The sequence below is a fragment of the Hemicordylus capensis genome, chromosome 3 (assembly GCF_027244095.1).
Source record: "Hemicordylus capensis ecotype Gifberg chromosome 3, rHemCap1.1.pri, whole genome shotgun sequence".
Taxonomy (NCBI): domain Eukaryota; kingdom Metazoa; phylum Chordata; class Lepidosauria; order Squamata; family Cordylidae; genus Hemicordylus; species Hemicordylus capensis.
In genome coordinates this window covers 284,361,003-284,381,089 of record NC_069659.1, presented here as the reverse complement: position 1 = coordinate 284,381,089, position 20,087 = coordinate 284,361,003, and the positions used below count along the sequence as shown (strand labels likewise).

The window sequence follows — 20,087 nt, the reverse complement described above, 5'->3', positions numbered from 1 at the left end:
GTAATCATTCCATTAGGCTTCAGGCTCAGCTGCAGTTCTATACTCAGTTTTGCAGCTAGATGTTTTGAAAAGCTGACTAAAGTACTTTTTGCCAGGGACACCCTTGGAGGAGAGCAGCCTCCCCTGCATTTCAGGCATGCAATTATTCCTTAGGAGCACTTATCTTTCTGATCATTACAAAGTAAAATAAGCAACCACAATAATTGCTCTTAAGATGCTCTACATCTTTTTTACAATGTAAACATAGATATATCTGTTGAATTCAGCCCCCCTCCTCATCACCCCCATTGAAATGGCACCCCTGACATTTATATAGCCCAAAGAGTCTGAGTAGTTACTTAGTAAGTGGGGGGGGGCGGTATTTTTCCTTATAAGTAACCACTCAGTCATTCCATCTACTGAATCATCATTTTGGTATGATACTTGTAAGTGTATGATACAACTGGCTTCACATGACTTGCTTAAGGGCTAGGTCAGTGAACCCAATTTGGACAGGGTAAAAACAGGAAGCAGGCACCCAGATCTGAAACACATTTTACAGTACTAGCTATAAAGGGCCTTTCCAGACAATTAAAAAACCAAAAACCCACACACCAATTTCATCTGCAGCATTAAACTCATTCCAGCAGCAATAATAAAATACCCAATCCATGTACAACAAATGGGGGCAAAGTAGACATGCAAGTTTTTGGATCTTTAAAAGCATACCTGCCAATGTGTCCCTATTTTCCCATTCACCTGAAAAACACCGATTTCACCTGAAAGGGAAAATTAGAACATATTGGCAGGTACATAAAAGCAGGGCTGGATAGTGTTCAAGTCGTAATTTAAACACATGTGGGGAGTACATTTTTAATATAATAAAACGTGATCTATCATTAAACGTCATCATTTATATAGTGCTTTAGAGCAGGGATTCTCAACGTGTGGGTCCTCAGATGTAATTGGACTTCAACTCCCATAATTCTCAGCCAAAGGCCACTGGGGCTAGGGATTATGGGAGTTGAAGTCCAATAACATCTGGGGACCCACACATTGAGAAACCCTGCTTTAGAGTGTTCAAGGCACTTCTCATTCATAGCACCAATTCCCACGATCACTAGAAAGCAGGCTAAGGGAGCCTAGCCTGCTTTCTAGTGATTGTCGGAAGCACTGGGCTTGTGGGTGAGCCTGGTGGTTCCAAGGCAGCTAGCCTGCCTAATTCCCCCTCCCCTTAAATGAGGGCATTGGGTTTTGTATTGTGTGCCGCTGCGACGTGCAAGTAAGCCTCCGACTGGGTGGCTACAAGCAGCCTCCCGGTGTCGGGGGTCCCCCCAGAATGCCCCATGCACTTGCACAGGGCATCTTGGGACTTCTGGGGGCCAGGCGGCCCCCTATCCCCACAACCCCCAACAGCTCTGTGATGGAGCCGGTAGTCGTGTGGGTGGCCAATCCGGTCACCCAGGGCTAGGATTTGATCGTCTGCTCTCCCCGCCAAACCTCGTCTGGCACTTCACACGGGTCGTGTGAAACACCTCATTATCTTGTTATAATCCTTACAACAACCTTGAAAGACAGCACTGTCCAGGGCAGTAGCCTTGTTAGTCTGTTGAAGAAAAAACAGCAAAGCTGGTGGCATCATATAGATCAGCAAATTTATTTTAGCAAGCATAGGTGCCACAAACTCTAAACTGCTTTTCTGGGAAGATAGGTCAGGATGATGATGGTGATGGTGATGATGATGACGATGATGGGAGACTTGCCTAAGGCTTCCTAGTGAGCTTTTGACAAAGGCAAGATTCACATTTCAGTTTGAATTTCAAGTAAAAGGTTCCTGGGAGGAAGTGACATTGCAGGTCAGAGAAGGAAAGATAATCCTTCTAAATTTTCTAACTTTTTTTGTTAACAAGCAACACTAACTAAGTGCTCAGGGACAGAAAATTAGAAGAGAATACATCCACATAAGACAATTTTAATAATAATAATAATAATAAATCAAAAATTACATGGAAAAGTCTGTTGTTCATCATCACAAGCACTAAAACTCTCACATTCACATCCCTTACAGCACGAGTGATAGGCAGGGCTTTTAGTTCACTTCTCCTCCAGAATGGAGGTTGTGCATTCACATATCAGCCAGTTTAATCCCGAAGCCCCTGCAAGCTATCAAGGAGCACTCCAAACACCATTTGGGGTTTTCATTGTGCATTACAGCGTTGTCTTATTTATGTCCATGGTTTAAAAATCCACTTTTTGCATAGGATTTTTTGGGCAAATTCAAACTCGCAGTAAAGCCCAACAGTAAACCTGCAGTAAAGCCTGCTGCCTGGAAATGCTCCAGGAGAAGAATCACATGTTCCCAGCAGCAAACAACTGGTGACCGAGTGCTGGGAAAATGCAATCTACCAACAACAGAAGCACTACTTTGGAAAACAATGCCTAGATCCAGCACAATAGATGAAAAAAAATGTATATTTGCAAGCTCGGAGAATGCAAAGTGTGTCCGCTTCTGCTCCAGGGCGGAACATGACCCCAGATCACTGGGAGATGCTTTTCAGCTGGACTGGACAAGGGAAACACCATACATGTTCCCACCCCAACCCATAATTGCAAGAGTAGAAACTTGTCCTGTCAAACCCCGTAGCCTGCATTTTTGTGACCCCATGGTGGCCAAGGCAGTCTTGGTTTCCACAGGTATGTAGACTGTTCAAAAATCAATATCATCAGTTTCCACCAAGGGCCAGACATCCTCTCCTGGGACGAGCACCATGTCCTTCACCCGGACGCACAAACGGTCCGTCTGACCGCTTGGTGAATAGGCTTCTGAACAACATCCTATTGAATCGTAGAAAAACTTCTACTAGATGCAACTACTTTAAAAAGTGGCTTCGTTTTAAAACCTCTGTGAGGTCTCGAGGTTTTTTGCCAGGACAGGCATCTGTCCGGCAGGTGCTTCTCTATCTGTCCACCTTAATTGTTTAATTGTTTTTTAAGATGTTTTTAAATTTGATGTTTATATTTGTATTTCTATTTTAATTGTTTTTAATGATTTCTGTTTTTTAATTGTAAACCGCCCTGAGCCAGTTTGGAAGGGCGGTATAAAAATCGAATAAAATAAAATAAAATAAAATAAAATAAATAAATAAATAAATCTGCATCAATTGTGTGTTTATTATGCTATAAACCAACTGTTTGGAAAGTACAAATGACATCAGTATAACTTCTTTCCAAGTAAGCTTATGAAAGAGGAATAAGAAAGAAAGAGCAGTGAGGGAAGGTCACGCAAGATGAGCATCTTTAAGCTGAGAAAGGGGAAACAGGGATATGTGAAGAGGGGTGAAACAATATATAACAGTTTTCAGTATGCTACTAATAGATGCTGTGAGCAATCTGCAAACCAGTTGGTCTTTATAGCCATACTGGGTTGCTAGGAAAGTCAATGTACAATGTACAAAGATAGATTATGGTTAATGTCAGAAAGAAACAGAATAATTGATGGACAATTGTTTGATCCACTATTGATGGACAATTGTTTGATCAATTAGAGGTTTCTATACACAAGTTGGGTAAATCTCTGTTATGGTTCAGAATCCTTTAAGTGCTAGTGATTGATTGATTAAGTGCCCTCAAGTCGGTGTTGAATCTTAGCAACCTCATGAATAGATTCTCTCCAGGATGATCTGTCTTCAACTTGGCCTTTAAGGTCTCAGTGGTGCTTTCATTGCTGTCTTAGTAGAGTCCATCCACCTTGCTGCCAGTTGTCCTCTTTTTCTCTTTCCTTCAACTTTCCCCAGCATTATGGACTTCTCAAGGGAGCTGGGTTTTTGCATAATGTTTCCGAAGTATGATAGTTTGAGCCTGGTCATTTGTGCCTCGAGTGAAAATTCTAGATTAATTTGTTCTATGATCCATTTGTTTGTTTTCCTGTCCATGGCTTTCTCGCCTACCTTGCTTCCACACAATCACTTCTACCCAGATTTTCCTCCTACCTTGCTTCCACACAAGCAAAAATTGGGAGCACACACAGCTCCCAAACCTGCGTATAACAACATTTTTAAAAAGAAAATTGTTTTATTTTCAACAAATACAGCACATGTGTAAAAACTGTGCAGCAATGCAAAATAACAAACAATAAAAACTCGAATATAAGCTAGAAATTAAGAGCCATTTGAGGTCATACGCAAGTCCAGTGTAAAGAAAAGATTGTTGGTTGCTGAGTATGCAGGTTACAACTTGATAGGAGACCATTGAAAACAAAATTCAAGAAAAAACATCATTCAAAATTTGATTTGAGTGGATGGAGGGTTACAAACTGACTATCCCTTATTGACATATTCAATAAACAGAAACCATATTTCCAAAAACTTGTCTTGTTTTGTTACTCCTCTAGCTAACCTGATTTGATGGGTTAGCTTTTCAGATAATGCGACCTTCCAGACCCTATTGAACTAATTTTCAATGCACAGACCCTTTGAGAATTTCCAGTGTTTAGCTACCTCTATCTCTGCTAACAGCAGAGTTATTAGATCTTTATGAGGTACATCTCTGTGACTACTTTTGTAAATTGATAAAAGTGCCAACACTGGATCAGGCTGAAGATCAGGTTGGACTATTTCAGAGATTATATGAAAAAAATTGCTGCCAATAGCCATTAACATATGGGCAACCCCACCATAAATGAAGGAGAGCACCTATGTTTTTACAACCCTGCCAACAAAATGGGAAAGACATTAGATCACAATTTTTGATTGTGTAAATGACCTCACGAGCCACTTAATGGTGCAGCAGGGAAGCAACCTGCCTATAGAGCAGGAGGCTGTTGGTTCAAATCCCCACTGGTGTGTTTCCCAGAATATGGGAAACTCCTATATCAGGTAACAACAATATAGGAAGGTGCTGAAAGGAATCATCTCACACTGTGAGGGAGAAGGCAATGGTAAACCACTCCTGTATTCTACCAAGAAAACCACATGGCTCTGTGGTCACCAGGAGCTGACACCAACTTGACGGCACAACCTTTCCTTTCCTTTTCCAAATGCTGTCTCTCAGCCACACCCCTTCTGCAATATAGCAATAACACCACTGATCCACCTTACCAGCTTGCTGTAAGGATAACCAAGATAATGGAGGTCAAAGTTTGGAACTACAGGATTTAAATAGCTCTTTTCTAATCATTATGTGCATACATATACGGCAAGGCAGTCAACTATCTATTATTTGCAGCTATCCATACAAAATCCTGGTTATCTTCATACTAACACAGAGATCAATTTGGCTAGAAACTATGAGCATCTTTTATCCCCATCTGGGATAGGAACCATATCTTCCTATCCTATGTTACCATAACTTCACCAGAGAACACATGGAATTGTCCAGTTCCATCTAGATGCCAAACGCCTGCACACAGCTTTTGTTATTTATGTTGCACTTTCCACACGTACAATACTTTGCAAAGAATGAGAGGGCCGGTCCCTGTCACAAGGGGCTTACAGTCTTGATAGTGGCACAAGGGAGACAATAGAGGAGGAAGAGGGAAATGCTGGCAAGGATCAATAGGGGAAGAAAATACCATTGTTTCAGTTACACACTGAAGCTTAGTTACAGCAGGGGAATAAGAGGAGGGCACTGTGCCAAAAGATCCATGGAAAAAAGGTGGGTTTTAAGACAGGATTTGAAAAAAGTAAGAAGGGAATCATCATGCACATATTCTGGGAGGCTGTTCCAAGCTTCAAGGGAAGCAAGGTAGAAAGGACAGAGGCATGCAAAGTTTTAAATGCACAATATTATGCATTTAATCCTGCATAAGTGCAAGAATTTAAATATTGCTTCAACACCAGTTCCTGCAGCAGACACCTCACTTGCAGAGCTGCTAAAACCTATTTGCAGTGTGTGTCCAAAATAAGGTACTGTAACTTATGCAGCTATTTGCTTCCACAGCCCCAAGTACGTAGGCGTCAATTATTTTGAGTGCTTCTGATGGTTTTTCCTCACTACAGTCAGCCTGCCAAAAATCACTGCATAAATCATACTACTACAAGAACCCATTACATACCCAAAGAGAAAGATTCAGACAGATTTAAGAATACAAAAGGGGGGGTATCACAGGAACCCCATAGTGTTGCAAGGGGGAAAATGTGCCATAACAAAAGGGGTGCTTCCACCCTTCCCTGGACTAATCAAATTAAAAAGAGATTCACTGCATCAGACATCGATGTGGATCACAGAGAGAAGAAAAAGAATCTGCAATTAACCTGGCAAAACATGGGCTTTATTTAGCAATGCACCTGGTAAACATTCAACATAAAGTGTGATTCCCAATTTAAAGCATCCATTCTAGAGAGTTTGTATACAGAGGAAGGAAGGAGTCAGTTGTGTGTAGGTAAAAGCACACCTTTAAGCAGCTGGTCATAATTACTATGCATTATTAATATTATTATTTCTCCACCTCTAGGAGAAATTGACACTCTTCATTCATCCTGGACTACTACTTTGTCTTGCAAGCTTTATCCTGGTGCCAGCAAAAAGACTGCAATTACTCTGGAATTCTAGTTCATTACACACACACACACAACACACACCATCTGGGCCAAGATAACAGGCCAGTTCCAATAGCCCAAATGATAGAAAGGAGGAACATCCTGTCAGATCTGGATCCCCTGAGTATGTGAATACACAGGAATCTCCTGTGGCTGAGGCGAAGGCTAAAAATACACAGAAAGCCCTGGACTTGTAGTTGTCAGAGTCAGGAGAAAACATGCTATTCAATTCTGTCTATCTCGCTAAAAACATCTAGGACTGGAACTTGGGAGTCCTTATTGTTTTAATTTTGTATCATATTACACATATATAGCACAACCTGACAAATTTCTAAAGTATATGAGGATCAATTCACATATGGTATTTTTCTTATTAAGTTATATAGTGGGGGGAAATATATGTGCACGGTGCTGACTCCTGACCAACAACTGGACACGTTTATTTTACTCATGAGAACCAATTGCAGCATCCCAATTAAAGTACACCCTGCAAAACAGACACTGGGATGACCTTTACACCTGTGCATGGAAAATGCCACATATACAACAGCCCTCATACCCTCATGCATATTTCACAGCCAATGCCTTCAATTATATCAACACACAGTCCATTAAACAAACAGAGAGGGAAGCCAGATACCTTTTCTTTTTAAGGGGACACAATTTTTAAAGACTGTGGCATTTAATTCTAGAGGAGCACAACTTCACAGAATACTGTTCAGGACATCCTAAGTTTCAGAAGGGAGACACTCCACTGAGACCTCTTCTTTTGATATTTGAATCTGATCACTAATACCCACACAACCGGCACAAGCTTCCAGTACACTTGCATAGACCCCCTCTCCAAGGGTTAATGGATGCCCCCCCCCCCATCTCCTAGTACTTTCCAATGCAGCTCAGTCCTTCAATATATTCTAAAGCCAGTTACTTCCACAGATGGAAGCTAGCAGGTTGCTCCAACACATCATAACCCCAGTTCATCCTGTCCCCTTAGATCCCCCCAAGCTTCCAGTGTTACCAATCCAGCCTTCCTCTATATACCCACACCTGCCGCCACCTGCCCTGACCCACCACATTCCTCCAGAGCTTGCAAGATGTCAAACTTGCCCCCTTACTTCTTCAGCACTTCACGCTATCCCATGGCATACCAACCCCAGTTATCTAGCCTATGACTATAGACCAGTGCCTCACATCCTACCTCACAGTTGTGGGTCACTATCTTGGCCCTGCATCCTAACCCCACAACCTCCAGACTTCCCTACCAGATGGCCCAAAGCCGAAACTGTGCCCACATGCACCCCATGCCCTAAAGCTCCCAGCATGCACCCTACCTCGAGTCCAAAGCCTCATCTTTTGACCCCCTAGTATATTCCAACACGGGCGGGCACACACACCCGCAATACCTCCAGCAGCACGTCCCATAACCCAGATCTTATTGCCTCCCCCCAGACCTGCCCCCGCCGCCTCCCTTCGTGTTCATATCTTAAGGAAACGCCTCATACTTTGACCTCTAGAAGACTTCGGTCTCTGTCTTTCAAAATGCATCGGCTGCCCAATCTCCCCCCGCCATGCGCCCCCAAATGCTGTATACCTCAAGCCTCATCCCTACACACGGCCAGTGCGCGCGGACCCCCCACAGCCACATCGAAACCCGCCTCCCCCTATGTCCCATTCCCCCCGCCCCATACGCAGGTACAGTCAGACCCGCTCCTCCCCTGCCCCCCCCCCCTCGTTACCCCAGCACCGCATATTCTGGGGGCTCTTCAGCGTCCCTGCCCCAGATCCCACCGACTCCACAACGCCCCAATCATACGCCCACTCACGCCCCCAACCCCCGTCCGCGCGCGCGCCACCGCTCAGGCGCTCCCACTTCCTCCCCGCCCCCCGCCCCCCAGGCGCAACCAGCCCCGACTCTCACCTGAGCTCCCACCGCAGGCTGCGTTGCCGCTCTTCTTCCGTCCACCTCCGGCCCAGACTGCCCAGCCTGCCACTCACAGTCCGAGCCGGAGCCGAGTGAGCGGCCGCCGCCACCAAGGCGAAGCCGCAACCCGGCAAGCAGCAAGGAACCCGCGCAGAGCTCTGGGACGCCATCTAGCGATCTCCCTCCGCAAGGGCAGCTCGGCTACGAAGCAGGGAGCCCTAAATAGCCCAGGCCAGAGGAAGGCGATGACAGAAGGGATTCCCGCTGCTGCAAGGGTTTGTTTTGAATTCAAGTTTTGGCCCCAGGACCTGCTTTTCGATGTCAAGATTCAGTTCCGGAAGATATAAAGCAATGAAAACGAAACCTGTGAACATAGACAGAGTGCATAAGCGTTAGTACTCGTCGTGACCCTCTTGCAAGTCAGAAGATAGACTGAGCGTGGTCCAGATCTTTTTATTATTATTATTTTAAATAAATGAAGCTCTGAAGGGTGTGGGGAGTGGGTAATATATCCCATCTTGGGGATCAGCAATCCCTAGAGAAAGGGACTTGTGTCCCTATAGAAGGTCATGCACTTCAGGCAAAGTTTTCAAAGAGCCTTTGTCTCTAGAACAATCATCCAGTATATTATCTAATCCAACTAATTATTCAGTGCTGCAAATTCAAGATCACTTAAAACAGATTAGTTCCCTCATTTAGCATATTTTAACGCATTTTATGCCGAGATGATGAAGCAATGATAGAAGGGCAATTTCCACTTACTAACCCACTCCTTTTCAATGCACCTTCACATCATATGAGTGATTAATTATAATCCACATTTACATCACTACAGAGCCAGGAGCTTTTTCAGACGCAACTTTGCCACTACTACTTTGGGAGGGGTGTGTGTGTGTTCACATATCAGCCAGATTTACCCCTACATCCATGTGATATTTCAGAGAGCACTTCACACATTATTCAGGTTTTCCCCTCCGTATTGGAACCTAGCCCGATTTATGTCTGGGGTAAAAAAAATCTTCTTTTGCATCAGAGTATCTGTTATGCCCTGAACTCACAGTAAAGCCTCAGGGTAAAGCCTGCTATCTGAAAAGCCTCCAGGTGCTTGTGTATGTGTAAATTCCACAAGATCCCACTAAGAGTTAAAGCCTAATCTTTATAGATTAGCATTTAAATCTGAACCCTATCCTGTCCCTCCATGCTTCATCCCTCACTTGGACATGTGAACATCAAACAGAACAATCCAATGGTCCCTACTATGCTGGGGTTTACACCAGTGAACTGTAGTTTCAATCCCATGCTCCATCAGCAGCAGAGCCAGAAACAGAAGAAAGTCAGAAACCAGCATTGACTGACATAGCAACGTCCCCACAGTCTCCCTGCGAAATTTGCTGCCACCCTCCAGTCATGTGGTCCCATGACACTCCGACGTGACCCATGTAGGAAGGCAGCAATCAAGGCACAGCAATGGCTGAAGAGCCCTACGCCACCCAACACACAATGCAGAACTGGGCAGCCAGGAGGAGATTGCCGGTCCTTCCCTAATGCAAGGCTGCCAGGGTTGACCAGGCAGGAAGCACCAATTGACCACATGGCCACAAATTCCAGGGCTCTCTACGGGGCTTTTCAGACAGCAGGCTTTATCAGAGGCTTTACTGCGGGTTTGGGGCATAACAGATTCTCCAAGACAAAAAGAGGATTTTTTTACCCCAGACATACATCGGGGTAGGTTCCAATACAGAGGGGGGAACCCGAATCATGTGTGAAGTGCTCGCTCCAAAATATTGCACTGACTTTGAGGTAAATCTGGCCAATATGTGAACACACACACACCCTCCCAAAGTAAAGTTGCGTCTGAAAAAGCTCCTGGCAGGACAAATGCAGACACCCCTGTAAATAGCAACCCTTTTGCAAGGCAAGTGGCCAAATCTAAATATGGGGATGTGGTGCACCATGTGTAGATTGTGCCTGTAAAGGAATCACTCCTTCCCATTAAGTGTTATGGTATGTTTAGTTTGTTTTGTGTTCCCTTTAGGCTCTGCAAGGGTTAAAAGGTAGCAACCTCTTACAGCCGAGTCTGAGGTAAAAGTTGTCCGCTGCAGTGTTTTGGAGGGAAAGTTACTATTAGTTATGATTGGTTGTCTCCAGGCAGAGACAGAAGGTTCTGGCTGCCTGAGGGAAGAAACTCCCTGATTGGTTAAGGTATGCCTTTGGAACTCTGGGATATATTCAGCTGGCTGCCAGTGGGGGGCTGGCTCCACACAAGCCAGGTGAGTGGTTGAGCTAATCCCCCACCGCAGAGAGTGCTGGGCGGCACACTGCAGCTTGGAGCAGCTCGCAGGTAGTGCCTCTCGTTGCTGCCCCCCACCCATGGGTCCCGCACCGGCCACTATTGCCTGGAACACCAGCAGGGTTGGGCTGCGGGCTAAAACTGCTAGTGAAGGTAGCAATGGGGGAGTTGGTCCTATTAGAACCGAGGAATGTGTGAACCGCCTTGATGTCAAGCCAGTTTGATCTTGAGCCAACTCAGGTCAAGGGCTCGACCACGAAGTGGGCCAGGTTCAGGTTTGGGCCCAGTTTGGTGGTGCTGGGTGACATTAAATTTTGTTTTTTACAAGTTTTACTTGCCACCAAGGGCTTTGGTGGCCTTGGGGGTGCTGCTGCATCTGCGGGGGGATCTCCGGTGGCTCCCTCACCCCCGATCAGCCTCCTCCGAGTCTCTGTGGGCCTGTTCAGCCCTGTTTCCACATGTAGTGGCCATTTTTGGGCTGCCGCACATGTTAATGGGCCATTTGCATAACCCAGGTCATAACCCTGTCATGGAAATGGCCCACGCACATGCACAGCGGCCCAGAAAATGGCCATCATGCACACAAACAGGGCCGAAACAGCCTGTGGAGACTCGGGGGGAGGCCAGCAGGGGGAGTCACCAGAGACCCCCTCATGGCCGCAGCAGCACCCCCGAGGCCACCAAAGCCCTCAGCAGTGGGGGCCTCCGTTCAGGGAGGCAAATCTGAACATGCCCAGGAGATTCAAACCGAACTTGGCAAACCAGTTTTGTGCACATCTCGACTAGAACCTGCTAGGACTTGGGAGAGAAGGCTAGCAAGCTTGTTTGTTTTGTATTTTGTACTTTGTGCTCTTGCCAACTGAACTTTTCAATGTTTGTTCCTGTATTGTGTGTTTGAATTCTTGCTACCTTTTATTATAGTAAACCTGTTCTTGTTTTTATACTATTTTATTGATGTCTCTGTCTGTTACTGTAGTCCCACCTCATGCCTACCTGCCCATTTTATTTACCACACTTCTAAGTTTTGATATTGTTTTTGAAAGACAGAGGGTTCAGTGACTGGGGTGGAACCAGTCACACAAGCTAAGGATCTTATTTTGGTGGCAGCAGATGATTTAGACTGAGGGCCAGCTATGGCCAAGCCCTCACAAAGCCCATGTGAAAGGACCATGGGTTTTGCAAGGAAGGGGGCCACCTGCAGAAAGAAGACCAGAAACCACAGCTGAACCAGCACCTGGAGCTCTTTGCTAGTACCCCAGTGCAAAATAGCACTTCAATGGGAAAGAAAGGTTGTGGTTTAAATCCCTTCTTCAGGTACATGTTGAAGTATTGCTTCTGTAAAGGCAAAGCTGACTTTGGTGTGTTTTGTCAGCAACAATTATTTACAACAGGTGCCATTTTATCTCCTCACTGTGTCCCCATGCTGGGTCCTACTGAACTTGTTATATTGCTTGTTAAACATTCTGGAATGACATATGAGCTCTGGGAGGACAAAGGTGCTGGCAAACCACCAAGGTACAGTTGGCTTCCCACTGGTCACTGCTTTTGCTGTGGACTTCAGAGGTGACTGGCATTGCATGATCCATGGAGGTGGGGAGCATCCATATCTCTGTGAACACTGGAGAGCTGCCTGGTTGTCTGTAGAGTGCAGGGTAGCAACAGAAAAGACCAATTGCTTAAAAACTGAGTGCTTATCACCTAGATGCTCTTCTATGCTGTATGCTTCCTCAAGTTCCTACTCCCTCAGATTGCAGTCCACAGCAGGACACTCAGCCTAACCCACTTCAAAGGATTGTTGTGAGAATAAAATGAAGATAATCATGTACATCATTCTGTGCTCCATGAAAGAAGGGCGAGATTTAAAAAGTAAGTCTGGGTATTCACCTGTTGAGCTTGGAGGACAGAATGTGGCCACTGGGACAATGCCCATCTCATTGTAGAGTGCTTCACTAGAACTTTGCAATAACTGTTTGTTCAGTTCCAAGTGTTCTGTAAGGAAGAACAAGTAATGAGAGTTTGACCAGCAGTACTTCTAAGATGCGAAAGCTGGACTTTGAAGAAGCAAGATAGAAAAAGTATTGACGCTTATGAACGCTGGTGCTGGAGAAGACTTGTGAGGATACCCTGGACAGCCAGGAAAACAAACAAATGGATCATAGAACGAATTAATCCAGAATTTTCACTTGAGGCACAAATGACCAAGCTCAGACTATCATACTTCAGACACATTATGCGAAAACCCAGTTCCCTTGAGAAGTTCATAATGCTGGGGAAAGTTGAAGGAAAGAGAAGAAGAGGACGACCAGCAGCAAGGTGGATAGACTTGACTGAAACAGCAATGAATGCACCACTGAGAGACCTTAAAGGCCAAGCTGAGGACAGATCATCCTGGAGAGAACCTATCTATGTGGTCACCAAGAGTTGACACCAACTTGACAGCACTTAATCAATCAATCAGTCAATCAATCAGTCAATCAGAGTAGAAGGCTCTGAAGGGGGGGGTTGGGAATATGCATGTAGTTCCCTAAAATGTGGGTGAGTCCTGGACCCAGCCACCTCTGATATTTAACTTGTTTACTTACAAATAAAGAGAAATTAGAAGGCTGGAGGAGTAAGTGAAGCTTTGTTGTTGCAAATCTCTCCAGACTACTAAAGCCAGCAATCACCATCACATACATTAGTAGTATTCCTTAACAGTGGCCTTCCACTGAAAACAGAACGATGGTGCTTTGATACACATGAAAAACTGCAGCTTTCTGTCCAGATTTGACACTTGTATACCCCTCACCAAGAGCAATAGGGTTATTTCTTCAGCTGTTATTTATTTGTTTAACACATTTTATACTGCCCCATATGCAAGTCCCTGGGCGGTTCACAATATAAAAACACAACAATTACAACATTTATCACACTTACAAACAATGGCTTTTAAAAGGTTTATAAACAGTCAGCTGCATACCGTCCCCTCCTTCTTCAGCAATGATTTTTACCTAAGCAGGAACGAGGCAGCTGTTATATTTAACTCTGCATGTAGAGGGGTGTCGGTGGAGGGAGGGATCCCCTTTGTAATCCTGACCATTTCCCAGGACCTCTTCCCAGAGTTCTTCTATTACCGCGAGTGAAATGTGAAGGAGAGAGAGGCTAGGCCGCCTGGTCCCTCAACAGCCCAAACCAAACATCTACCATTAGAGCTAACACCCCTGTGCTGTATTCAGGCATGGTGAATTTACTGTGCACTGTCCCTCTCAATAATAATCTGGCCTCCAGATTTCTTCACCTTTCACTTAGCCAAGAAAAACTGTGTTTAGAGCCCTGCCAAGGAGCCGTACAGAACTCTGTTAATAAACCTGTTAAGTTACCACATGTGTGGGGCATAAATTCAATAGTCAAGGTTCAACAGACCAACCCAGAATCCACTTACATTTAGTTTTTCACAATATACCAGATTTTGCTGGACTTCTGCAAGCACAACTAAAATTCATATTTGTAGGAGTTCACCTAGAACATATTAAAAACAGAAGCATTTTAAATAAGGATGGCAACCTTCCTGTATATTAACAAATGGATCCAGTGTTGTAGGTACATCTGTGTCTTTAAGCATTCTCTCCATTGTTTTAAAGGTTTTAAAGTATATCTTTCTTTATAAATATATATACAACATATCTGCTTTTCAAAAACTGTGCTTTTGTTTTTGTTATAAAAACGAAAATGTAGTAGTTCAGTAGTTTGTATGTAGTTCAGAAACTTCCGTTGATTCAAAATGTAGTGGCTAGATTGGTCTCTGGGGTTTCTCAGAGAGACCATATTATGCCTGTTTTAAAGCAACTGCATTGGCTTCCAATAGGTTTCCAGGCAAAATACAAAGTGCTGGTAATTACATTTAAAGTCCTAAACAGCTTAGGACCAGGTTACCTGGGAGAGTGCCTTCTTCTGCATGATCCCCACTGCATATTAAGATCATCAAGAAAGATCAGTCTCCGTATGCCTCCAGCTCAGCTGGCAGCGACTCGGGAAAAGTGGGCTTACTCTGTAGTAGCTCCTGGGCTGTGGAATGCGCTCCCTATAGACATTCGTGGGTTTCCAAGCCTTTAAAAGAGCACTTAAGGCACTCTTTTTAAGCCAGGCTTTTAATCGTCTCTGAATTTTTTAAATTTTTAATTGCTGCTTAAATTTTTTAATTGTGGTAATCTTTGAATGTTTTAAATTTTAATTGTTTAATAGTTGGTTTCTGAATAAACTCTTAGTTAAATTTATATAAGATTACTTTGTGAGAGAAGCAGCTATAAAACAAGTTCCCAAAGTACTCCTGTTCTTTTAAGAACAGAAACTGAAAGGTCATCTGTTGAGATGGTTGTACATCTACATGTCATCAACTACTGGCTTAGAAGAATCCAGCAGATGGTAAATAGGAGACTGTCAGAAGTTGAACCTAACTGTCAGGAACAACTTATGAAAGGTTCACTGCAGAAGATATAGAGTCTTGCTTTCAGGGGACAGAGTAGCCGTATTCAGACATTATGTTGTACATGGATTCAGGTGTCTGTTCAGATGTTTTGTGTGAATGATTGTACATGTGTTCATTTTAAAAGGGAATCTGGGTACAGGCTCCCTCAAATTAAGGGTATAGAATAGGAAGTGTACTGCGATGAACATAATGCATGAATAACTGTGTACAGAACTCATTAGCTACACAGCTACACTTTGTCAATTATTGCTAAGGCCCCCGCCTTACCCCACAGCTGCCCACAGTTGGCTCCACCTCTCACTAAATGTGGCTCCACTTGCCCTGCCTAGTGCAACCACCCCACCCCCAGTCCCAGGAACCACCAGCTGCCACTGGGTAAGAATGAGCCCGAACAAGCTCTGGTGAGCAACAACTACAGCCAGGTCCAAACTGCCAGAGACAGGCAACATAGCCCAATACAGGCAGGTGGCTGGGTAAGTGGTCAGATTTTAAAAGGCAGCAGTACTGGGAGTTATTCACACATGGCTTCATGCTGCAAGGTAAATGTTGGGCAAAGCCACTTCGAATTGCACTCGTGGCACTGAGGGAAGCAGCCCCTCACCTCTGCTCTTGGGTTTTGTTTTGGTGCAAGTTCACATAGCATGCCTCCATGTTTTCCTTCTAGCTAAAGGGGGTGGGGAGAGAGAGAGATTTCTAAAAAGCTATATCTGCAGTTCTAAGGAGAGTATTCCTCTTATCCTGCTAATGCTTCTACGTCAGTGCCTCTCCCTATTTGCTCCAGTGTTTTCAGAAAAACTTGCTTAAACCCAGCATTTTAAAACCCGGAAATACATTGAGATAAGCTAGAATTTGGAAGACAACACCCATTTGCGTGTGGAGTGCTTCCAAGGATCTTGAATGGACTTCGAGGTCAGTATGGCTGGTGTGTGAGTGCACACACTCTCTTCCGAAGGAGATTCGGGGTAACAGCCCTGTCTGTAAAGCCTCCTGGTAAGGATAAACTTCAGGAGTCTCTACAGCAGCAGCTACTGTAGGTGACACATTGCTCATACTAGGAAGCTGAGCCTGAAACAACAGTCATATAAAGCCAAGAGGGCCCCTATTGCCCCCCAAGTCACCTGATCCAGCTGGGCCAACGAGCTGTACTACGAGTTCCCACCATGAGGATGGTGTTATAGAGCAGGAAGGATCAGGCCAGCAGTTTCCTCAACCAGGTGGCACAGAGAATAAGGTGCCAGGAGCCTGAAGCCAGCCAGGATCCCAAGTTTAAGCCGGCTGGCACCTTAAAAATTGATTCCTCCCTTACCACATATCCAGTTTGGCCCCTTGTGTGCCACCAGCAGCGGTCTCCCACCAGGAGAAGGATATAACTACACCAGCATAATGCTTTTTCACCAGCGTGACTTTGTGCTCGGCATAAGTGGTTTAAGAGCAATCCTGTCCACCTTGTTCGTGAAAATTCAGGAGAGGAAGAGTCTGGGAGTGAACTTCCCTGACATTTTACAGGTACAAGGTTTAACACAGAGCATATGACTCACAAGACGCAATAAAACTGGGGAAGTACAAACTGGTTCGTGTCATTATTCATTCAGATACCTTTCAATCAATTTCAACCTCAAACGTGTTTAGTCAGCCAAGGGGCAAATCAGAAGTTGCAGAAAATTAAAAATGAAGAAAAGAGGTCTAATAATTAGAATCTGCATCCTCAGTTTTTATCACGGCCAGCACCTATGCCCCAGGCAAAGGAAGGGAAAGCGAAGACAGCACCATGAGGAAGGTGGCATACTGGCCTTCCTGTTCTAACTCGCTGTGCCTGCTTGCTACTTCCGATTAGAAGGTCCCACGGTATTCTATCCAGCGGTGTAGTTTCAAATTCAGAAGTGCAAGCACTCTCCATGATAGCCCTCATGGCCATGCCCACCCTGACAGCTAGAGAAGCTGAAAAGTACCGGCACTCCATTCCTGCACACTCCCCCTCCACTACACCCCCATTCTCTCGAAGTATCTGTTATGTTTTGTTATCTAGAAGTTTGTCCCAGTGGGGATCCTGTAGACAGTATGGTGGGGTGGAGTCAAAAAGAAAAGAGAGAGGGAAAGGAGAACGAGGAAAGGGAGTTGTTTCTTAACAAAGTTCTTAGTTAAACATACATAAGATTACTTTGTGTTTACCAGGGAAGCAGATATAAAACAGGTCCCAACCGTAGTAGTCGGGGCTGGTTCTGGATCAGCAGCTGCCCAGGGCCCATGGAAGACCCCATTGCTGTTTCCTGAGACCATTTCTGTGCCCATAGCCTTCTTATGATAATGGCTGAATTAAGCTCCCAGGGTACACCCAGGAGGAAGGGGGCCCATGGGGGGCAGTTTAGCCCTGAAACCTGGAGCCAACACTGGTAGCAGAGGATCAGTGACTAGGGATGTGCAAGGAGGCCCTCCTACAGACCTCTGAACAGGTTCAAAAATCCATTCCGTCAGTTCACAGGTGGGGGGGATAGTTTTAAGGACTGGGGAGGGTGCTCTTGCCTCCACCCACCACTGCATTTCATCTGCCAGCGCAGCGTGCAAAATCAGTCCTGCGGGGTGGCAGCGTACCTCCTTGCCACCCCAGTGCATCGTGGACCAGAAGTGCCTGGAAGTGCCCAGTGCCCGTGTGCAAATCGCAACATGTACACCACATTGCACTTGTTTGCGCGCATGTCACAACATGTGCATGCACACTTCCGGATGCTTCCAGTCTGCAAAACACTGGGGCAGCAAGGAGGTATGTTGCTGCCCCGCGGAACCTATTTTGCATACAGCGCTGGTGGGGGAAACACAGCGGGGGAGGGTATGAGCACCTTTCCCAGTCCTTAAAGCTATCCCCACTCCACCTTTGAACTGGGAGTCGGCGGTTCCACGCACATCCCTATCAGTGGCCTTAGGAAATGAGGAGGCAGAACATGTGCAGAGTTTAATGTTCCAATTCATTCTCTGCATATGGCAACAAAGAGTCTGCTATCCTCCTTTCTAGAACTTTCCTTGCCCTTCCAGTCCTGTCTAAGACTTGGGATGGACTCTAGCCTAACCTAGGGTATTCTGAAATACTGACCTGGATCAAGGAATGGATTAGTGACAAACATCACAACAACTTCAGTGAATGCAAAGACTGACAAGGCTGTTAACTCAGAGTAGCTATCCCAAATTAACACTCTGTATAAAGCCTCTGCTATCCCAGCCTGTAAACAAACCCTTAATGACAAAGTGAAGCCAGTATAACTGGATTCAAAAGCAATTAGACAAATGCAAGGTGCCTGGGCCCAACGGTCCATCAAAGGCTGCTTATCAAGATTGTCAAAGGATGATTACCTTGTATTCTTCTCCGCCTCTGACTGCCAGAAACAAAATAAAGTTCTATGGACTTGTCAGGCCAGAAACACTGCACAATCAGCCTCCAGATTATGGCCTCAAATCATTTCCTTATCCTCAGCTTGGCATTCTAATAAGCCCTTCTCCTTCTGAATATTCACGAAATGGTTTGTGAAAGGATGGGAGATCTATTTCAAATTAAGCTGTGCTGTGGTGTAAAGGACTTTCTGCAAACCTAGAAACCATTAGTTTTATTCAGCGATTCCATGCAGTTAGCTAACGTCTCCCTTCCCACTCCAGTTTTGAAATTTAGATTGTAAATTCCTTGGGTCAGCTACTTGTCCTTTGCTCATGTTCTTATTTCAAGCTCCATGTACATTGGTGGTTTACTATTCTTATTATTAGTTGTTGTTGTAGTACTAGTAGTAGTAGCAAAATGTTCAAATGTGGCGGCTAGGATGTTATCCGGAGCCGCCTGCTGGGACCATATTACACCCATTCTGAAAGAGCTACATTGGCTGACAATCTGCTTCCAGGTCCAATTCAAGGTGCTGGTTTTGACCTTTAAAGCCCTTAATGGTTTGGGCTCTGGACACCTGAGGGACTGCCTGCTCCCAAGAGTTTCTGCCCACTAGTTATGGGGGGAGCTGCTCCATGTGCCTTTTGCGGGACAGGGCCTTCTCAGTCATTGCCCCCAGACTTTGGAATGCTGTCTTCTGATGGGCATCCTCTCCCCAGTCTCCATCACAATTTTTAGAAAGCAAGTAAAATCTTGGCTTTTTACCCGGGCTCCTATATGAGTGTTTTGTTGCTGCTGCTTTGTATCTGATGGTTGTATTGTATGTGTTATGTAAAAACTTTTAATTAGATTTGTATTTTGATATTCCAATGTAATTTATTGTGCAGTTATTATTATTTTATATTGTTTTAAATGTTCTGTAAAGCGCCTTGAGATTATTTTAATGAAAGGCAGTATGAAAATTTAACAATAAATAAATCAATAACCATAAAATTGCCAAGCTCTTGTTTCAACATAGCTCTTGCACATTTAACCTTTGACATAACATATACATTTATTTTAAAGATGGTAATAGTCATGTTCAGATACACTTACACAGATAGGATAGAGAGTACCCGTTGGGATGCATCTGAGTGACCTAGAATGACTGGATGGTGACTGTTAGAACCCAGTTCTGTCTCCTGCATCATAGAAGAGCAGAGGAAATAAAATTTTCAGCAAAGCCAAACTGAGATGCCTCTAACAAGAAAAGAAGGGAAGACAAAAACTAGTCCCTAAGTCACAAGCCATGTTTTTGTGTGAATGTACCTGAGTTCATTTTAAAAGTGAACCAGGATACAGACCCCTCAAATGCAGGGTACAGATAGGAAGTATATTGCTTTAACTAGGTTCAACATAATGTATGAATAACTATACTTGTGTACAGATCTGTACCAGTGTACCCTGTACACTTGTCTGAGTTTCAACGTAATGTCTGAATAGGGCTTTCATAGCAAGTTACAACTAACATTTGTGGATTCTGCCCAGTTTATTGC

At 44.6% G+C, this 20,087-nt stretch overlaps 1 protein-coding gene across 3 annotated transcripts in view; it reads right to left on the bottom strand.

Moving 5' to 3' along the window:
* SEMA4G (semaphorin 4G) overlaps positions 1-9,392 on the bottom strand; it is a 185,838-nt gene extending 176,446 nt beyond the window's left edge. The window contains exons 1-2 of one of the 3 annotated variants that reach the window (XM_053310014.1): positions 9,199-9,392; positions 8,434-8,800 (exon numbers count right to left, since the gene is read on the bottom strand). The gene's annotated coding sequence lies outside the window, so the exon portion shown is untranslated. Of the gene's footprint in view, positions 1-708; positions 759-8,251; positions 8,353-8,433; positions 8,847-9,198 lie in introns of those variants that run through there. The other 2 variants (XM_053310017.1, XM_053310016.1) reach the window with 2 other exon arrangements.
* Positions 9,393-20,087: the final 10,695 nt, after the last annotated feature.